Source organism: Mauremys mutica, chromosome 2 (genome assembly GCF_020497125.1).
Source record: "Mauremys mutica isolate MM-2020 ecotype Southern chromosome 2, ASM2049712v1, whole genome shotgun sequence".
Taxonomy (NCBI): domain Eukaryota; kingdom Metazoa; phylum Chordata; order Testudines; family Geoemydidae; genus Mauremys; species Mauremys mutica.
The window spans coordinates 269,677,940-269,694,629 of record NC_059073.1 but is presented as its reverse complement, the minus strand read 5'-3'; the positions used below and the strand labels follow the sequence as shown (position 1 = coordinate 269,694,629).

At 42.9% G+C, this 16,690-nt stretch overlaps 1 long non-coding RNA gene across 2 annotated transcripts in view; it reads right to left on the bottom strand.

The window, feature by feature from the left end:
* LOC123365142 overlaps positions 1-16,690 on the bottom strand; it is a 72,212-nt gene that overhangs the window by 23,049 nt on the left and 32,473 nt on the right. For both annotated transcript variants that reach the window (XR_006577446.1, XR_006577447.1), the window contains one exon: positions 15,239-15,371. This is a non-coding gene — a long non-coding RNA (uncharacterized LOC123365142). The remainder of the gene's footprint in view (positions 1-15,238; positions 15,372-16,690) is intronic.

Sequence of the window (16,690 nt, the reverse complement as noted above, 5' to 3'; positions counted from 1 at the left end):
TGATGCTGGGAGAAAACAAAAGAAATTTCCAAGGTTCCCATTTGTTGTACTAGAAGGGGAGAAAACATCTCCAAATACCAGTGAACTTTGGAAAGGATGGTTTTTGAATGGAAAAGAAAGGCAATTGTGAAAGATGTTCTCTTCCCCACAGCCTACCATGTAGCCATTACTACATCGACAAGACATGTATTCTGTTAAGTTATAGTGAAAAAGGGGAAAGGGAGCAGGGGAGACATCAAGAAGCAGCAATTTTAAGCATCCCATTCACCTTCCTGTGTGAACAAATGTCTGCCCAGAAAAACAGGATTTCAGTAATTACTGCACTTTACTCTGTGACCCCCCATTGTAATGGTTACAGAGCTTAGCTGTGACCTCTGCTGAGACAATGGCAGAACTGAGCCAGCCATTCCACTATTCCTGGAGGGGTCCTGAAGTGGAATGTAGTAATAGGGAGTCTCCATGGTGCTTATCTGCTATCCACAAATTGGAGACATTAGCAGTTGTTGTTTTCTGTATGTTACTGTCATTGTTATTGCAACTGTAATTTTCCTCCCTCCCTTATTTGATCAAAGTCATGGATACATCGTAAGTTGAAGTGGATCTGTGCACCTGTTGCTCCCATAAACGGAAATGTGTCCTTACTCACCAATGCAATTCACTCACTTTTTCCATTCTACAAAACTAAATATTTATTTGTATTTCTTTAATGAACATGCAGGCAATACAAAGATACTGGCAATGTTCTTCAAGTGCATACTGTTCAAATATGTGACTGTGCAAAAATAGAGTTACAATATGTCCAGGTTTTCCTGGATAAAGCCTATTTTTTTTATTTCCTTTCTGTGTCCAGGGAGGATTTTAAAAATAAGGGGAAATGTCCTAGGTTTTTGCAGAGCAGACAAGCTGCAGCTCAGAAAGAGCCCTGATTGGTTCACTTCCCAGTTGGTCCCTCCGCTGCATCTGCAGCTGATTGATCCATTCCCCTGCAAGCCACAGCTGCCAGATCCCACCCACAGAGGCCCTCGCTCTCAACTCTGGGGAAGGGGTCCCACAGGAGGTGCTGACTGATAGCTGTCGCAGCATCCTGAACTCGCAGCAGCTGCCCTGCCACCATGAAAGGGAGTAACGTTGTCCCTCACATCCAGTGAGTACCCCTGCTGCAGGTACCCCCTCCAGCATCCCCAACTGTACCCCCTCCACATCCCTCTTCCTCCTCCGCCTCACCCCCAGCTCCTCCCCCCTGCAATGCCCTCTTTTTGGGTGCCTGAAATATGGTAATCCTATGTAAAAAGGCACCTGCTTTCTCATCTGTGTATATTCAGTCATATATGCTGACTTTAGTGACAAAAATAAGATTCTACTACTCCATACTCCTGTTTAGCACTGTACAGTCAAATTTATGCCTCATCCAAAGAACCGTTAGCAGCTTGTAAGTTCACTGCAGAATGAATCTCTAGTCTCAGTGATGATGTGAACGTGAGTTTCAGGGATGGTAATTAAAAATATATTTGTATATGTAAATTGAGCCTATTCATACAGACTCATTGAGACATTAGGCACAGAGCCCTGTGAATAGAGCTGCACTTGGGCCTAATTCAAAGCCCAACGAAACAGATGGCAAAATTCCCACTGGCCTCTGAGGACTTTGGATCAGATGCTTGAAGGCCAAGTCCAAACTGAATAAAATCATAAAATACTGTTTCCAGTGGGACATGAATCCAGGTTTGTAGGATTTGGCCCTCATTATTTTACTGAAATAATGTCATGTGGGGCCCTGCTTGGGGAAGCTCGACAGAAGTCGGATCATCCATATCCTGTGTATCTTCCATAGGGGGAGGTGGATAAATGAGATATCAGGCAGTAGGGGCCAAGTAAAGGGAAATCTTTTTACACTCAGAAACTTTCAATAACGTGGATGTTTTCATGGAGTCCCCTCCCTACACTAGGATCTCAGGTTATGCAGTAGGCAGGCTGGAAGGTGGGTGTAGTGGAGCAGCACGAGGAGCAAAGGTGGCCTGGTGGTTAGGATGCTAATAGGAGACCCAGGTTCAATTCCCTACTTCACCACAGACTTCTTATGAGGGGAAGTTACTTAAGGTGGGACTTAAGTGCTGCAATGCTCAGTGTTGCAGCGTCTAACATTAGGCAGTAAGGTGCCTAGATGGAATTCACAATCTCAATCTACAGGGCTCCTAAAAAGGGGAGTCACAAAAGCCAGCATGTTAAACAAGGAGCTGCCTAATCTATCCAATATGAAATGCTGAGGAGAGGGGTATGGCCTAAGTTAGGCCCTTAGGTGCCACTTTCCAGCCTGAACTTATTTCCACTTGGGATGCACAGCCATGAACTCTCTCCTGGAAATAGACACCCAAGCCAGGTCTGTCTTTTCTCAAGGAAAAAAAATTAGGAGATGGTGCCCCTATAACTCTTAGCCCAGGGGCTGGAGCACTCAGCCAGGATGTGGGAGATATAGTCCTTCCCCCTGCCTGCCTGATATAGAGAACAGTCTTGAATTTGGTTCTCCCAGGAGAGTGCCCTAACCACTGGGCTATGGGGTAATCTCAGGGAGGACTCTCAATCTTTCCTCTTGAAACTGTTCCATGGTGTATAAATAATAAAATATTTGTGGGAAGAAGAGAGCAAGAGGAGTCTCTCTACAGCCTAGCGGTGGGATGGGAGAGACTCATGTTCCAAACCTTCTGTTCTAATGACTCTTTAGTTATTTATATACAGTAGAACAGTGTCAACAGGCAAAGTCCTGCCCTAGAATACACTATAGCAAAAGAGTTAGGAAACTGAGGTAGATGACCCAAGCTCAAGGCCTTTTTCCACATCCTGAGTGCTTTATCCACTGGGATAAGAGTTGGGAGACACCACCACCATCTCATCTTCTTCCTTCATCCATTTTGTGCGGGTGTCGACCTGTTCAAAGTACATCTACCAGATCGAATCCTAAAGGCAAGATAGGTGGGGGTACACCTACTTTGCGAATCCTGCTATGGCTTGGGCATGAGTTAGGCACTGAGCTTCTCAGCAGTGTCAGGACTGAGGTGAAATTTAGGCACCTTGGGGACTTCAACAGTGGAAACTTAGATGCCAAGGCACCTACAGGGTTAGGCAGCAGCTGAGCAAGGTGTTTGTAAGTGCCTGTGTTGACTAAATGTTGGATTAGTGCGTAAAATACCAGTTTTACATCTGTATTTTCTGACTATCTATTTATAGCTTAAGCATAGTACTTGGAGGGAGGAGCACAGGTTGCAGGAAGGAAGAGTTTGGAGAAGGCACCCGGGAGCCAATCTGTGTGCATGTGGCTGGAATGCTAACTGCAGTCGCAGCAGCTCTGTAAATAGCTCTCATAATAAACAGCCAGTTTAGTTTTAGAAACATGAAGTCCTCTTATATGATTATCCAATACATGAAACAATAAGCTCTTCAGTGCAAAGGCTATGGCATCTTACATGTCTGTCAGGGTTTATCTCTCTGGGTACTATCCTACTAGAGGCATCAGAACAGGGGGCCCATCACTTTTAAAAGTGTAGCCTTCCCATTTTTTACTGACCATAAGGGCGAGCGAAGTGGGCGAAGAGGCAGAGAGGAGTGAGCAGAGGGCAGGGCCTTGGGTGAGGATGGGCAGCACAAGGGTGGGGCTTCGGTGAGAAGGGGTGGCATGAAGGCAGGATCTCAGGACTCGGGAGGGGCATGGTTCGGGCACTGATGGCCCTCCCACTTATAGGGAGCTTCTATCACCCCAGTATCCTAATATAAATAATAATGATAACAATGAAATAATATTCATAGAATCATAGAGTCATGGTATATCAAGTTTGGAAGGGACCTCAGGAGGTCATCTAGTCCAACCCCCTTCTCAAAGCAGGACCAACACCAACTAAATCATCCCAGTCATGGCTTTGTCAAGCCTGACCTTAAAAACCTCTATGGAGGGAGATTCCACCACCTTCCTCGGTAATCCATTCCAGTGCTTCACCACCCTCCTAGTGAAAAAGTTTTTCCTAATATCTAACCTAAACCTTCCCCTCTGCAACTTGAGACCACTACTCCTTGTTCTGTCATCTGCTACCACTGAGAACAGTCTAGATCCATCCTCTTTGGAACCCCCTTTCAGTAGTTGAAAGCAGCTATGAAATCCCCCCTCATTCTTCTCTTCTGCAGACTAAACAATCCCAGTTCCCTCAGCCTCTCCTCATAAGTCATGTGCTCCAGTCCCCTAATCATTTTTGTTGCCCTCTGCTGGACTCTTTCCAATTTTTCCACATCCTTCCTGTAGTGTGGGACCCAAAACTGGACATAGTACTCCTGATGAGGCCTCACCAATGCCAAATAGAGGGAAATGATCACATCCTTCAATCTGCTGGCAATGCTCCTAGTTATAAAGTCCAAAATGCTGTTAGCCTTCTTGGCAACAAGGGCACACTGTTGACTCATATCCAGTTTCTCGTCCACTGTAACTCCTAGGTCCTTTTCTGCAGAACTGCTGCCTAGCTACTCGGTCCCTAGTCTGTAGCAATGAATGGGATTCTTCCATCCTAAGTGCAGGACTCTGTACTTGTCCTTGTTGAACCTTGTTTTAGTACTTTGTGTGGACTTTGTGTGGATTAGCTTCAATTTTTTGCTAAGCCCTTGTTTTTTGTTAAATACATTTCTGTGCATTGAACATCTATATTTCAGGCAAGAGTTTTTTGTTGTCTGATTTCAGAGCTCTAACTCTAGCCTCTAAGCTACCTTTTAAAGATTTCACAAACTTTTTGCCTCTGGGCCCTCTCTGCTTGTTTGTGACTTTCAGAAAGTTTTCCTTCAGATGATGATTGCTCTGCTTGAAAATCAATAATGATAGCTTATTAGGTAACCTGGCTGAATGAGCAGATTTAAACATCTGAGTAGGTAAAGTAACTACAAATGAGAACTGTGACCCAAAACTACCTTTTGTCTTCAACATCTGATTTTTCTCCAAATAGATTTTTTTTCATGTAACAAACAATATGGTTTAATTAGTCCTTTGATTTATGTTCTGTGATTCCTTGAAAAATTAATAATATTTATAGTTTGGTACTGAGTTCCTAGAAATGATTGCAATTGGCAATGTTTTGGGGCTAAAAGGCATTTGTTTCTAGCACTTCTTCCCATTCAAAATTTAAGGAATAAAATCCCCTGATACAGATTCCTTCCAGGAAGCAGCCTCCATATGTACCATATATTACCGTGGGTGACATTATTGTCGATGTATTACATTTGAGTTGAGTAAGAATTAAACTAGACCTTTGCTCCCAAAATATAAACTAAGCAGTGCCTTAGCAGCAGTAGGGGTAGCTGCCAGCAGCAGCAGTGCCCTGACAATGGAGAGTCCCAGTCAAATTCCCATTCCCCTCATCAGTGGAGCCTGTATTAGAGGGAGCCACATGGCTTAAACGGTCTTCCCAGGCCAATAGCCCTAGAAAGTGGCTACTTGATCATAGTTATAGACATATATGGGGCTGGAAGGGATCTTGAGAGATCATCTAATTCAGTCCCCTGTGCTGAGTCAGGGCCAAGTACTCCTAGACCATCCCTGACAGATAGTTGGCAAGCTTGTTCTTAAAAATCTCCAATGACAGGGATGCCACAACGTTCCTAGGTAACCTGTTCCAGCAATTAACTATCCTTATAGTTAGGAAGTTTTTTCTAATATCTAAACTAAGGCTACGTCTACTCTACCACTTATGTCGGTATAACTTTTGTTACTCGAGATGTGAATGAACTATATATCTATAACCCCCTCCCCCAGTGCAGATACAGCTTATACTGGCGAAAAAGCACTTTTGCTGATTTAGTTTATATCAGATCCCTGAATTAAATAAGCTGTACTGACAAACACTTTTGTCAGCACAGCTATATTGACCAGGGGTGTGATTTTTAAATTAATTTTTATTAACTATTTATATTAGGCTAGCACCCAAAGAGCTAAACACTGACAGGCATGTAAAAGGTTTGGGGTTCAGCTATTTCTGCAGCAATGTTGTACCCAGAAGCTCTTTAAGTTTGGTCTGAGAGGCAAAAAGCAAAGATCAGAGAACTCATTGGGTCAGAGGATTAGTGTAGCACACTCTTAACCTATTGGGATCTTGGTATTATCCTAGTCTCATTGTAGTGTCTAGCGGACATATAATTCAGTAATGTGAACAAGATATAGTTTTTGATGAGAGAGTGGGGGAGGGAGGAAAGGAGTGCAGTATGAGCCCATTGGAAACAACATGGCTAAATTCATCTCAGTCATAAAACAATGCACTTTGGAAGAGATAAAATTATAGACTTAGGGCCATACCAAATTCATGGTCCGTTCTTGTCAATTTCACAGTCATGGGATTTAAAAAATCATAAATTTCATTATTTCAGCTATTTAAATCTGAAATTTCATGGTGTTATAATTGTACGGGTCCTGACCCAAAAGGGAGTTTGGGGGGGGGGGGTCACATGGTTATTTTTGGGGGGGATTGTGGTATTGCTATCCTTACTTCTGTGCTGCTGCTGCTGGTGTCAGCGTTGCCTTCAGAGCTGGGTGGCCAGAAAGTGGCAGCTGCTGGCTGGGAGCCCAGCTCTGAAGGCAGAGCCACCATCAGCAGCAGCGCAGAAATAAGGATGACCTGGTATGGTATTGCCACCCTTACTTCTGCATTGCTGCCTTCAAAGCTAGGCCCTTAGTCAGAAGTCGCCACTCTCCAACCACCCAATACTGCAACTGCCCTCAAATAACCTTGTGAACCCCCTGCAACTCCCTTTTGGGTCTGGACCCCCAATTTGAGAAATGCTGGTCTCCACACATGAAATCTGTACAGTATAAGGTAAAAGCACACAAAAGACCAGATTTCACAGTCCATGATGCATTTTTTTATGGCTGTAAATTTGGTAGGGCCCTAATTATAGTATATCAGTCTTCTTACATTTATACTGCCCTTATCACAAGAGCACCTACTTGATGAGTGAATGGGATGTTTAAGGGATACATTTGTTATATTCTTAAAATTGTCTGCTGTTTTCATAAAGCTTGCAAGGAAAGTTTTTTCTTAAAATACAAAGGTTCTTAGTGTGAAACAAATAAATTAATAAATTACTGTAAACAACCATTCACAAGCTGTATGAAAGCTTTTCTCTCCCAGTTCAGTTTACAGTTATGAAGAACTAAATGGAAAATTGTATTGAACCTGACAGCTTAATTTTTCAATATTTTGCCATTTGAGCAACTGATGGCCATCTCCATCATTCAATGTTTAAAGTGTACAAGCTTATAAAATGCATTGGTTAGAAATACTAGTACTTTCTATGCATCACCAAAGTATAGAGAGAATATAAAACATCAGTATATCAGCTCTCAAGAGAAATGTCAAATAGCAATCAAACAGGGTTGCACTCTGCAGATGCTGAGCTTAATTTATATGCCACGATCTGTTACACTTGAAAACCTTGGCATATGCATCTCATAGGCACAAATTAAATAAGATTAATGTTCTCTTACTTGAATAAAAATGCATTCACCACATAACTTGTGTTTCAAATGAATTGCCAATAAAGTAGTTTGGAGATTGCAATTAGTTACTTACTAGCTATGTTTAAATGAACTTTTAAAAGAACTGGTGTTGTAAATGAACCGGATTCCCCTTTGGCCATCTAAAGCAAAACTTCTCCGCTTTCATTCATTTCACTTTTTAAAAATTGCTTGTGCACTATTCCAATATCTGCTCTTTAAATGTTTGTGAGTTACAAAACTCACCACCATCTCGATACAACAAGATGAAGTGAAAGAGCAGTTCTTACTTAAATAACTTGTTGTTCTTCTCTGCATGATCCAAGTCAGACAACACTTGGTGTTTATATAGTGCCTTGCACCCAGGCAATGGGATTGTGTTGGTGTAACAGAAATGAGAATTTAAGTTCTCTGATCCTACATTTCACCACTTTCCCATCTTTCCAAAGTCCTTGGTGATTTCAGGGTGACAGGTGCCATACAACAATGTGTTATTAATTATTACTGGCTTGAGAGGGACCGCACCAGGGTAAATGACAGGAGAATTTGGCTCTCATGGACAGATTGCTAAAAGTCCTCAGCTCAGCAGGAGCAACTGGGTGAAAATATGGCCCTAAATGATTTGTTAAAGTCACACAGGAACTTGCTGGTAGACATGGAATGAGAACTTTGGAATTGATTCCCTACTTTATTACACTAGTTTTGTACAGCTGTAAACCATTGACCTCAATAAAGTTGCACTGACATAATGAATTGAATGAAGATTCAGGCTCCCTGATCTGTTCATTCCTGGTTTAACAATGAGCTCACACCATACTGGGCTTACAAATTTATATCAGTGGCTGATACTGCAAAACTACACTTGAATTTGATAAAATGTGCAAACATACTCAGTATGAAATGATAATATAGGAAGCCATGCTTGTTGTAATCTTCATTCCTCAGTGTTATATAATAGATGAAACAGTCATTTTCACTGCAGCAGAATTTTTGCTAATTGTATATCAATTTAGAGGAAGGATGATCCAGTGATTAGGGCACTAACCTAGAACTCTGATGATAGGGGTTCAATTCTTTGCTCTGCTGCAGGCTTTATATGACCTCTTTATGCCCTAATTTCGTATCTGTAAAATAGGTATAATAGCACTTTTCTACCTCATGGGGATGTTGTGCGGCTAAATGCATTAAAGACTGTAAAGGGATCTACTGAGGCAAAATGCTATATAACAGGTAGGTATTAACATAAAGGATTGTAAACAAGGTTTTAATTTCTGAATCAGATGATAAAATTTGTTTAGAGCTGGGTTTGTCAAAACTTTGCCCAGCTCAGCACATCACTGGTTCCTTGTCATCAGGATCCTGAAGGTCACATTCAGTTCATGTAGTACAATGAAACAAATTGCAACCACCTTACACCAGTGTGGGCCACAGAAACTACAGAACTCCATATGCAGTGTTCTTTCTTGGTGTGAGAGCCATTGAAAACAAGATGGAGCACTGTATACATTCCAACTTGGAGTCTCCAGAGTTGGCATCTCTCTCTCGCTCTTTCTCTCTCTCTCTCTCTCTCCCTCTCTCTCTATATATGTCCTCTCCCAGTGGACCAGTGCTGAAGTGGCCATTACTGGGCTTTCAGTGTTCATATGCTATGCTGTGCTATGGTAGCTATATCACTGGTGGAGAGGACACAGCCATAATTTAGGGAGCCCAAAGGAAGCACAAGAGTGGGGCAACTGTCTGCAATATCTGCCCAAGAAGAGGGATGGCTGATTGTAGGGACTCTGGCAGGGCCGTCCCTAGGCATACGCAGCTGCGTAGGGCACCATGAAATTTGGGGCACCAAATTGCCCCAAATTTCATGGTGCCCTAGGCAGCTGCATGCTGCATATGTGGCAGCACCAGCCCCGGCGACCAGCCCTATCCCTCAGCCTGCCCCCGCCCCCCCCCCCATGGGCTGTGCCCACTGCAAGGGTCAGGGCCGAGGCTTTCCCTAGGGGAATGTGTAGGGTCCAGGACAACTCCCTCCACCCTGCCTCTTACCCTCCCTGCCTGCTTTGCCCCTGGCCCACCCCCATTCCACCTCTTCCCCCAGTGACCCTGCACTCACTGGCAGTGGCGGGAAGCGGAGCAACCTGGCCCCAGCCCGCTCTACTCCGCCAGCTCCCAGCCGCGGCGCTCCACTTCCAGCCACCAGTGAGTGCAGGGAAAGGACCACCCCGGCTCTCACCGACGGTGGGAAGCAGAGCGCCACGGCTGGGAACTGGTGGAGTAGAGCGGAGAGGGGGCGGGCTCCTCCACTTCCCGCAGCTGCCAATGAGGAGGAGGAGGAGGGGGGAATCTCTCCCTTCTCCCCCCCCAGCCCCTTCCCCCAAGCGACACAGCTGGGGCTGGGGTGAGAGAAGTGGAGAGGGCTGCTCCCAGCCCCCCGCTAATCCCCTGGGCCACTCTGGGCCTGTGAAGCCCCCAAAAGTGGCTCCCCACAGCTTCTGCCTCCCAGATCCTGGGAGCGGGGTGACGGGGAGTCCTGGGGCCCCCTCACAGTCTCCTGCAGGGGGGCTGCATAGGGCACCCAAATGGCTAGGGACGGCCCTGGACTCTGGCCTTACCTTGCAGCCCGTGCAGGGGTGGCTCCAGGCCCCAGCACGCCAAGCGCGTGCTTGGGGCGGCAAGCTGCGGGGGGCGTTCTGCTGGTCACCACGAGGGCGGCAGGCAGGCAAGCTGCCAAAGGCAGCCTGCCTGCCATGCTTGGGGCGGCAAAATGCCTAGAGCTGCCCCTGAGCCTGTGTACCCTAATAGGGCTGAATTCAGGGCTGTGTGAGGACTAAGCAGAGCTAAACATACCTGTTGCACAGCAGTCTCCGATGCTAGATGTTTGTAGTAAATATTGAGGCAGGTTAAATAACCTGTATTGTGTGATCATGCCAAGGGTCTCATAGGTCAAAGAACACACTGAATATACCAAATACTTTGTATTTTCCACTGGAAGAAAAATTAACCAACTCCCTCCTCTCCCTTCCCCTCCCCAAAACAACTACAACCCTGAAACATCTTTAAAGAAAAAAGCAAGTAATCCAGATAAAAATGCCTTTTCCTGCTCTACTAACTTCCTTAAACCTGATACATGGCACTTGTTTTCTGCTGATTTCCTTGTTTACTCTCATTGACATCTCTTCCTGAAAACAAAAGCACTCCTAAGATTACTAGAGTCCACATATTTGCATTTATTAAGTGATTTGTTTGTGCCTACATCTGAATAGAGAAAGATAATTGTGGGATTGTCATTTACAAATGATTGGTCATTACTCCTACAAAAGAAGTTATTTATTAGGATAGTGAGAACAATGCTCCTTATAACCTGTTTATTTAGACTTGCTGAATGTCCTTGGGTTCATGAGTTGCTAATTATATGTTTCTTTCTTAAGCTGGTAGCTTTAGCTGGAGAGAGACAATAGTAATGAATTGCTTGAATAATTAGGGAATTGTTCAATTTGTCTGGTGTTGTAGTTGACTAAATATCTGTTGAGGTTTAAGGAATTTCTCATTATCACCTGTGTAGCAGCAGTCTGTGGTGTCACTTTCATTTTTTCCCCTAATGTAACTTCAACATTACCGATTTTCCATTAGTATATGCAATGAAATTACAAGTGTGTTCCAGCATTAAGAACATTCACAGAAATTACTACTTTTTAATCATCACCAATGCAATGTAGTGGTGCTGTTCAGATACCATTTTGCTCCACCTCCCTTCAAAAGTTACTATTCCACTAGTTCAATATAAATAATAGCTGTCAGTAGTAGCGTCATCCACAGTCTTCCCTCAGCTGGTGTTAACATTGGTTTAACTGCTAGAATAAAGGAGACATTACCATTTTTCAAACACTTATAGAAAGTAGATTGAATGGAATATAGTCTTGAAATGGTACTAGTCAAACTGTCCCCTCTACACTAGCAGTTAAACCAGCGGAGGGACAGGTCAGCAGACCTTTTAGCCAGCAGCGGCTCCAGGCACCAGCACTCTAAGCGCATGCCTGGGGCGGCAAGCCGCGGGGGGTGCCTTGCCGGTCCCTGCGAGGGCGGCAGTCAGGCAGCCTTCGGCGGCGCGCCTGCAGGAGGTCCGCCGGTCCTGTGGATTCAGTGGGAACTCGGCGGCGGGTACGCCGAAGCCGTGGGACTGGTGGACCTCCCACAAGCAAGCCACCAAAGGCTGTCTGACTGCCGTGCTTGGAGCAGCAAAAAAAGCTAGAGCCGCCCCTGCTTTTAGCTGACAGTATTTTTCTTAGTAAAAATTGTACTTGTAGGTATTAAGTTGACCTCTACCTTGATTTTATTGGACCATCTGCTGTTGCTGACAGAGAGGAAGACCAAGGACAGAGTAGGCCCATTACTCAGTGGGGGCGGGGGGGAATAATAACAGAAAATGTGGAAATGGCAGAGGTGCTTAATGATTTCTTTGTTTCGGTTTTCACCAAGAAGGTTGGTGGTGATTGGACATCTAACATAATGAATGCTAGTGAAAATGAGGTAGGATCAGAAGAGGGTCATAAAGGGTAAGAACAAGTTAAAAATTAATTGGACAAATTAGATGTCTTCAAGTCACCAGGGGCTGATGAAATGCATCCTACAATGCTGAAAGAGTTGACTGAGGAGATATCTGAGCCATCAGTGATTATTTTTGAAAAGTTATGGAAGACAGGAGAGATTCTAGAAGACTGAAAAAGGGCAAATATAGTGCCCATCTATAAAAAGGGAAATAAGGACAACCCGGAGAATTACAGACCAGTCAGCTTAAGTTCTGTACCCAGAAAGATAATGGAGAAAATAATTAAGCAATCAATGTTCAAACATCTAGAAGATAATAAGGTGATAAGTAACAGTCAGCATGGATTTGTCAAAAACAAATCGTGTCAAACCAACCTGATAGCTTTATTTGATGGGGTAACAAGCCTTGTGGATAGGATGGAAGTGGTAGATGTGGTATATCTTGATTTTAGTAAAGCTTTTGATACTCTCTCGCATGACTGTCTCATAAACAAACTAGGGAAATGCAGCCTACATGGAGCTACTATAAGGTGGGTGGAAAAACTCGCTGGAAAAACATTCCCAGAGAGTATTATCAGTGGATCACAATCATGCTGGAAGGACATAACAAGTGGGGTCCCACAGAGATCAGTTCTGAGTCCGGTTCTGTTCAATATCTTCTTCAATTATTTAGATAATGGCATAGAGAGTACACTTATAAAATCTGTGGATGATACCAAGTTGGGAGGGGTTGCAAGTGCTTTTATAATTATAATTATAATTCAAAATTATCTGGAAAAACTAGAGAAATGGTCTGAAGTAAATAGGATGAAATTCAATAAGGACAAATGCAAAGTACTCCACTTAGGAAGGAACAATCAGTTGCACACATACAAAATGGGAAATGACTGCCTAGGAAGGAGTACTGAGTAAAGGGGGTCATAGTGGACCACAAGCTAAATATGAGTCAACAGTGTAACGCTGTTTCCAAAAAAGTGAACATCGTTCTGGAATGTATTAGTAGGATGTTCCAGCAATGCCCCTCTGCCATGTACATTGGCCAAATCGGACAGTCTCTATGCAAAAGAATAAATGGACACAAATCAGACATCAAGAATTATAACATTTAAAAACATTCAAAAACATAAGGCCTATGCTCAAGTCCTTCCACTGGCCCCCAGTCAGCTTCCAATGCCAGTTTTAAGGCCTTGGTTCTAATGTTCAAAGCAATTAACGGGCCACACCAAAGACCAAATTTAAATCTATGAGCCAATACACTAGTTATATTCCTCTGGGGCATTGCAGGTCAAAAGCCTAGGAGAAAGCATGTGAGTACTGGGGACAAAGTGCAGGGGATCTTTGCTATGGAACAAAGTTCCAGAGGAGATCAGGTGAATCCACATTCTGACCATCTTTAGGAAACATTGCAGAACCTTTCTATCTGAAAAGGCCTTTCCATCATATGAATGATATTCAAAACACTGACACCCCTTTATACCATTCAACCCATGCCAACCCCCCAAAAATGAAATTAATAAAATCTTAAAATAATCAAAGCAAAACACAACGCTACTTCAAGCAAAGTATTGACTCCAAAAAGGGAAAAGAGGCAGAGACATCATGAACTGCACTAAAGATTTAAAAATTGCTATTGATTTGACATGGAAGACATTCAGATACTATCGTGATGAAAAGCAGTATAAAACTCTAAAATAATCTCTTTTCTGGTCAAACCACCATAGTGCATCACAGGAGTTGTGTGACCACAGTGCATCATGGGAGATGGAGTTCAACTAGGAAGCCCAGTCCATACAGGAGAATGGAGTCATGAGACACCTGAGCTACAACTCCCATGAGGAACTGTGCAAGTCAGGGGAAATACAGATAAATGCTGAACTGACCTGAAATGAAACTATTTGATTTCTGGAATGTCAAAACATTTCATTTTGATTAAAAATATCAAAACAAAACATATCTATAATTCAAAATATAATTTTTGCTGAACTTCTGCATTCTGCTAAAAGTTTTGATACTTTGATTTTTTATTTTTTTTTGTCCCAATTTGAGACAAAAACAAATTTTGAAATATCAGCATTTCCTGCAGGATAAAATTTCAAATTTTCAACCACTTCTAATTCTGAAAATTACTCTGTGCTTTTGGACAAATTACTTAACCACCCTGTTTTGGTTTGGGATTATAATAGTTGCTTAACTACCTGTTAGGATGTGGTGAGGATTAGTACTTGTAAAATGCTTTGAAATTGAAAAGTGCTATAAAGTTATATGTGTTGTCAGCCTTTAATATGTGCAGATAACACTTACATCAGCAGAATTTTAAGACGATAAAAGAAGGATACCTTTTTAAAAAAAAAAAAGTTTACAGAGAAAATGCCAGCAACAATCCTTACCTGAGGGAATTCTGAAGGCCTTAGGCCAGTAGCGGGCCGTATGTGGCCCATCAGGGTAATCTGATTGTGGGCCATGAGACATTTTGCTGATGTTGACTGTCCACAGGCATGGCCCCCGTCAGCTCCCAGAGGCCGCGGTTCGCTGTTTCCAGCCAATGGGAGCTGCGGGAAGCAGCAGGCCGCAGGGAAAAGTTGCTTGCTAGGCTACTTCATTTGCTTCATAAGATCTTATCACAGTGGGGAGGTACGGGGGGGGAGCAAATTATCTGCTGTTGTAAATAGGCACAATACCAATGACATCAGTGCAGCTGCATGAATTTACACCAGCAGAGACTTTGCTCTTGGGTTTCACAATTAGAGTGTACACTAAGTGTCCCCTGATGAATTAATAGATACTACAGCAGGGGTAGGCAACCTATGGCACGTGTGCCGAAGGCGACACACGAGCTGATTTTCAGCGGCACTCACACTACCCGGGTCCTGGCCACCAGTCCGGCGGGCTCTGCATTTTAATTTAATTTTAAATGAAGCTTCTTAAACATTTTTAAAACCTTCTTTACTTTACCTACAACAATTGTTTAGTTATATATTATAGACTTATAGAAAGAGACCTTCTAAAAATGTTAAAATGTATGACTGGCACGCGAAACCTTAAATTAGAGTGAATAAATGAAGATTCGGCACATCACTTCTGAAAGGTTGCTGACCCCTGTACTACAGTAATGGCTGCAATATATGTGCTTAGGCATACATTTACATTATCAGTGTTATCTTCTCTCAGACATGTCTAAACACTTACTTTTTCTTGTTGAACCCTTGAAATGTTTTTCCTCAGAAAATGCCGATTTGTTGAAACTGAAACTTTTTGTGAAAACGTATCTGTTTTGATGAAACTTTCCTCCATATGGTTTCTCAGTGCCAGGATAGAACTTCTGGGGAAGAAAAGAGCCCCTTGATTAGCCAATAGCCCAGGGCACTCACCAGCTTGAAGTTCCTGCTCTGCCTGATTCAGGCTAGGGACTTGAAGCTAACTCTGGAGCTAGTGGCAATTCTGGAAGGCTGATTTGTCTTTTGTTTTTGTGAAAACTTTCAAACATATTAGTTTTGTTCTAATGTGGAACAAAACAAATTCCAAACCCTTGAATTTTTTCATTAAATGAAAGTTTTGTTTTCCAATCAACCCCACTCACCACTGCCTCCCAGGCCTACTGCTAAAACAAGTCCTGGGCCATCATACTATTTCTCCTCCTCTTCCCATTGATGGACAGTCAATAAAACTAAATTGTCTTCTGTATTTCAGAAATCTGTAAGCCACTCAAACACACATCTTTTATTTTTTGTGAGTTGTGTATAACTTTGCAGCAGTTATATAATAAAACTTAATGGACCAAATTCTTCACTGGTTTAATGCCACTGACTTCAACATGAATAATATCTGAGGAAAGAGCTCCAGACCCATTGTTTAATTGTTGTAATCATGACCTAAATGTTAGTGATAGTAATGGTAGAGTATGCAGTTAGGCTGACCAGCTAACAAGTGTGAAAAATCGGGACGGGGGTGGGAGGTAATAGAAGCCTATATAAGAAAAAGCCCCAAATATCAGGACGTTCCCTATAAAATCAGGACATCTGGTCACCCTATATGCAGTGTAGTTGTAGGTGTGTCAGTCCCAGGATATTAGAGAGACAAGATGGGTGAGGTGATATCTTTTATTAGACCAACTTCTATTGGTGAGAGAGACAAGCTCTCTCTTGAGCCACACTGTGCTCTTCTTCCGGTCTGGGAAAGGTACTCCAAGTGTCACAGCTAAATGCAGGTGGAACAGATTGTTTAGCATAACCAGTTAATACAAATTGCAAGGGACCATTCAAGGTAGAGGGGCCCATTAACATCTCTGCAGTCATAGGACAAAAAACGGGAGGTTAATGGGTTACAAGCTGTTGTAATAAGTAAGGTTAAGGTTCTGTCACAGGTATTTTAAGTCAGGGACAGGTCACAGGCAATAAACAAGAATTAATGGAAGCCCTTTCTGTTGCTCAGTACTGTGCCACAGACCTCTACCATTGAGCTAAAATACTAATTAAATAGCTAGTAGCAAGAGAACACTAGTATCTTCTTTGAACCAACCATTATAGGAAAATTCTTAACACATTGAAACAGTGGCTTATGCATCTGAGTAGTTCCATTTTACAAACAGCATAGGTGAACATATAGGGTTGGCCCTATTCCTTCTCAGAGGTGATGTGACTA